Below are 6000 nucleotides of genomic sequence, written 5' to 3' on the forward strand. Positions count from 1 at the left end.
GTAAAATAAAGTTATGGAATCTTTAGATTAATTACTGCTAGTAAAATCCACTAGTATTATGAATACATGTGACCTAGATCCATGTTACTATTGTAGTAGGACACTTTAGTGGAGGTACTTTGCATGCTGAGAGTATGTAGAACTGGACCAGATGTGATTTGTTAATACTTGTTTAAACACTATTTCATAGTATTAATCAAACACACCAAACGATGATCATACACACGATAATCTCAATCCTGAGGTTGCTATGAACTCCAATATATGTCATCTGATCATTTGATTCATTCGTTAAGGTTTGTCAGAATGCTCAGGCTAAGAACAATTATTTTGGGGACTCAATTATGTATATGGCTGGGGACGTAGTTCAACAGATATGGAATTTATACCTTCTTATAGATTGAATAATGGTTCCCTATTGGGTTGGCTTTTGGAACTGAAAAGGTTATGAGCGCTCACGTCGCAAACTTGTTGTGACACAACCTTCACTAGTAAAGTCAATGGTACTCCAGGAACAAGATATAGCTAAAAGGGTAAAACAATAATTTTATTCCCTTTTAATTATGGACCATTAATAAAGAATTAACGATGTATGTAATGATTATATCAATGAACACTTTATTCTTTAATAAAGTACTCAGTAATATATGTCTATAATTATCAAGAGTTCAATCTCATATTTTTAATAGAGTAATCATGAGATTAATAAATATGATTGTTTAATCAAAGAGCTTTGATTGATAATGTAATATTTATTGGAGCTTGATATTATAGGTCCCTAGGGTGGCTTTATCAACACCATATCAATGTAAGAGTTGATATAAGGGTATAACTGTAATTTGGGAATATTATAAGAATTTTATTGTTCGGGTCAAGTTTGCAATTATATGATAATTGAGGATGAATAATTAATTTAGAATTAATTATTAATTTTCGAAAATGTATTTATTAATTTAAATATGTAAATTTCGAATTTCATATATATATATATAAATAAATAAAATTTTGAAATTAATTATTTTATTTGAGTGGGAGAAAATAAAATTGGTAAGTCAAAAATAGTTTTGATTTATTTAATTTTAAAAGATGATGATAATGATGATCATCAATTTGAAGTTTGAATTTAAAATTTAAAATTTGAAATATGGTTGTCATATTTTCCTTAAAAAGATTAGCACATTATTTTATGGGAGATTGATTTTAATTAAATAATAAAATAAAAGAAAAATGCAAAATCCCTGAAAAAGGGAATAGCTACATGCCTGACATAGTCCAAGGATTGTGCCATGCGTGTACCACATATACAGATATTGTATCTGTTAGTTTTTATTTTATTTATTTAATTATTTAATAATTTGAAAATGATTTTCCAAATTTGGTAAGTTAGATATTTACCTAAATCAAATCCTATCATCATTATGTTATTTTAATATATTACTATTATTATTAGGAATAATAAGGTGATATAAAAATCTCTCTGTGTATATATGATATAGAAGAAGAAAAGGAAAAAAAACATACAAAAAAGGATACATACACAATAGAAATAACATAGAAAGAAAAGACACAACAATACAGAGACAATTCAGAATAGTTCTCAGAGTTTTTGTCAGACAAAACTCTTTTTCTTCTTCTTTATTCTAGCCACTCTCAGACCATAATCCAAGTTCTCATGTGTTGGGAAATACTTGTGATTCCTAAAATATAAACTCATGTTCTCTATGTGCCCACACACATCTTGAGGTGTAGAAAACATTGTTTGAGTGCTCAAAGCTTTGGATAGGAAGATCGATAATAATATAAAAAGACTCAAGAACACTTGATAGGCTTCAAGAGGTAAAAGTTTATGTTCTTGAGTTTTTTTGTGTTTATATGTTGTATATAAATATATTGTATAATTATATATATATATGTATTTGTTGCATTATTAATAGTATTTTATGATAATGTTTCTGGACTGTTTGCTTGGTCATATAAATTGTTTATATGATTAATGAATTTTTTTTTTATTGTTGTTGTTCTTAATAAATCAACATAATCGACCCACCACACAAAGTTTTTGCTGCGTGCTCTGAATGTTTTCCAACACTTCTTTAAAATGATATTTTTTTGCACCCCGGGGAAAAGATTGATTGTGTTTTTTAGAAGAGGAAGAAGTTGTCATAAGTATGAGTGGGATGATATGTGATGATTTTTTGGAGACGATTGGCATAGTTTTTGGTGAGTATCTTGAGGCTAGATATATATAAAGGGGATATCTGGATAAGAAATCATCCACAATATTGTCTTTACCTTTGATGTGTTTAATGTCAAAAGAGTAGTTGTCGAACCAGACTGTCAATCTCAAAAGTTGGGCATTTGTCGTCTTGCTTTTCTTTATACCGATCATTCCTTTTGACGCAAAAAAGTCCGTTTCTACCAAGAAATGATGACCAATAAGATGGAATTAAAATTTTGTAATGCCCATCTTTATTGCCATTAATTCTTTTAGGGTAGAATGATAGTGGAGCTGAGAGTCTTTGAAGTGGCCACTCTTGTATCCACATATTTTCCTTTTCCCTGTCTTTTCTTGTTCAAGTAGGACAACTCCCTAACACCGGTCACAAATGTTTGTCTACAAGATTCTTTTTCCATCACAAAGAATATATAAAGGTGGTAGTGTCTGCATCATCTCTTTTAAGTTTTTGACTGCTACAGTTTGCTCTTATGACCATGGTGGAGTTTTCTTTTTAAGCATGTCACTGAGTGGTCTTGTCATTTTCGAAAGGTAAGGGACAAAATCCCGTAAATAATTTACAATTCCTAAGAACTGTTGGATTTGGACATTTGTGAAGTCTTTTTCGGGAAACTTTAGTAATTCTTGGGCTATGTGAGGTTGGGCCTCATATTGGCCTTTAAAAAGCTTCATTCCCAGAAACTCAATTTGGGCTTGTCCAATGAGCATCTTTTTTTCGGATAACATGACTCCATGGGCTTCTATGAGAGATGTGAACTGGGCTAGTAGCTTGTGATGGGCTCGCTCATCTTGTGAGAAGAATAGTATATCATCGATGTAGATCAGGGCTTTATCTAGAATGGGGTTGTAGATTTTGGTCATGGCCTTTTGGAACAGTGATGGGGCTGTTTTGAGACCAAAATGAAGGATAGTCGTTTTGGGCCTATCTTCTTGTTTGATACCTAGTTGCCAAAATCCTTCCTTTAGATCGAATTTTGAAAATAATTGAGTCTTTGACAGGCTTGCAAATAAGGATTTCCTGTTAGGCAGGGGGAATTTATCATCTGCCAAGAATTCGTTTAAGGGCTTGTAATTGATAACCAGTCTTTGTTTTCCCCGAGCCTGTTCCGATCTCTTATTGATGTAGAAAGCATGGCATGCCCATGATGAGATGGTTGGTTCAATCAAACCTTGTTGTTGTAGTTCTTTGCATTCTTTGGATATCATTTGCTGATGTTTTGGATTCAAGCCTGGGTGACTTTCCTGGGTAGGGTTAATGTCTTAATTGAGCTTGAATGGTAAACTAATGAAGAACTGTTGATTTTTCCATAGAGGGCGCTCACATTTTTGGAGGAAATCGACATGAGTTATGACACAGGAATTTTCTATGAGCCTTTGTTTGACTTGGGAGAATAGATCAGGAGGCATTAGGAAATAGTTTGGTATGGATTCCCAAGGAGAAAAATGTTGTTTATATCCAAGGCCACCACAAAGGATTTGTAAACCCTTTTTCTTGGTGTAGATATCAAAACCAATAATCAGATATTTCCCTGGTAATTTTGAGCCAATTACTTTGTGAATGATAGAGCATCCTGGGAAGAACTATAATTTAAATGGTTTACTGATGAGCTCTATATAGAAGATGCTTCCATTTGCAGTGTGGAAGGATTGTTTTTCTTTTCTCCAATATTCTAGAGGGAGAACACCAGGGTTCATCATGGTGTATGATGCTCTAATATCGAAGAAGGCTGCTACTTTGACTGGCCGAGCATATTTTGTAGGGAGGATCTGCATGGAGATGACTGTATTGTATTGATAGCTGCCATGTGGTAGAATGCATCTGAATTTTCTAATTGTTCAAATGCATAGAGGGACTCTGAATTCATTTTGTCATCAGTCGAGAAGATGGATTCTAGGTCATTTTCCTCGAGAGATATGTCAGTCGTCTATTGAATGTGGTAGATTAGTTTGGAAGTTTTCCCTTTGGGGCATTGTTTGGCATCGAGTGCTTCCTCCTTAGGAATTTGAATGAGTGGCGTCCCTTTTCCTTAGAGAATTTAAAGGTTTTAAACCTTTTAATGTGTTTCTTTTCTTCTGGAAGACAAGAACATGCTGATTCTGATGGACATTTGACCAGCAGGTCCTTTTGGCTGCAAACCTTTTCGAGCTTTTTGGATTGTTTCATGAATTCTTGAATAAATTTGTGCTGAGAGCACATATTTTCCAATGCCTTTAGAGCTAGTTGATAGATTTCTCCAATCGTAGCATCAGTTAGGATTCTTCCTATTCCTGAGAGAAGTCTGAAGGTTTCTTCTCCTAGTGGTTCTGGTATGGAAGAGAGGAAATCATTTTTTAAACCATTGAGTCATCTTTATATAATGCTTCTCCAAATCATCAATTTCACCTATTTGGTAGAACCGTTGAGTCATCTTTTTATAATGCTTGTCCAAATCTCTCTTATCCATTGAACAACATTTTAGTTTGAAGAATTATGCGTGTAGTCTTTCAGTGACTTGAGCGTCCTGTCCGTTGAATTCAATATATAGATAGGTCAGGGCATTGGTGACAGATGGAAGTTGTAAAAATGTCATTTGTCTATAATCTCCCAGACTTGTCCACCAGTCTTGTAGGGTACCTGTATACCGAGATACCAAGTTGAGGAGAACTGTTCCTGTCTGTGCTTCTGGTCTTTGTGATTCCAGGCTGAGCTAAGCTTGAAACTCTTGGAACCTTTCACGCCATTTTTATGGAGGGAGGTCATCTAAAGTAAAAGTTTGAAAGTTTGTACTTTTACTCTTTTGTCGTTGGGGGACATGTGGTGTTGTTGATTTATTTCCACTTTCTTCTTCACTTGTGATAATTGGTTTGTTATGTGAGTTTGATCCACAGCAGGTTGAACCATCAAGTGTGGAAATGCTCCATCGTCATCGCTGGATAAGCTTTTGGGATCACTAAGTATAGTATCATTATAAGTTGAACTCATTTCTTCAAACCAAACATCTGAAGCATTGTCTAAACTAGCCGAAGAGCCTTGATCGTCTGAGTCCGTTTCTTTTTATATGATGTGGAGAGTGTTTGTATGTTGAATCATTTGTGAGAGAGGATTTGTGGTTGGGTGAACCATAAGTTTCTTAACTTCGTTTGTCGGTTGGCTTGGTGATTCTTTCTTCTTTCCCTTTTTTTGTCTTTTGTTGTTGATTTTCATCAAGCATGTGTCCTAGTCGTACAACAGAGTCCTCTTGCACAGATCCAGCAATGGGAAAAGGTTGGCAGGATTTTGGTATTGTAGCAAACTGCCAAGGAACTGACGTCGTAGTTATCCCGAACGGGGACGAACTTCCCAAATAGCTAGTGGAAAGAGCCTTTGTCGGTTCTTGTTGGCAAAATCGGTTCTTAAGGGAGTCATATTGAGATTTTAGGCTCTTCATCTCGACTTATTTTGCTAAGAATACTAATATTGGGCCTGAGTATGCTTTAATGATGGTCAGAAGTTCTTCATGAATCTGTTGGATTTTTGTAGTGAGTTTATCGATGACAGTAGTCTGAGGTTGTTTTACTGCTGTCTCTATTCTGGTATTTTGTAACTCAACTTGCTTGAAGACCTTGTTTTGGGAAATCATATTTTCTGATTGCCAGTTGAGAACTTCTTCAGATGGAGATACTTTTTTTAGAGACCCATCCGCGTTCCTAGTTATGGGGTTTTGAACATTTGGTTGGTGAGAAACCGTACCTTAGTTGTCTTGCCTATCAAATTTTTTTAGAGGAGGAAAATCTTACTCATAATC

Source organism: Humulus lupulus, chromosome 6 (genome assembly GCF_963169125.1).
Source record: "Humulus lupulus chromosome 6, drHumLupu1.1, whole genome shotgun sequence".
Classification (NCBI taxonomy): domain Eukaryota; kingdom Viridiplantae; phylum Streptophyta; class Magnoliopsida; order Rosales; family Cannabaceae; genus Humulus; species Humulus lupulus.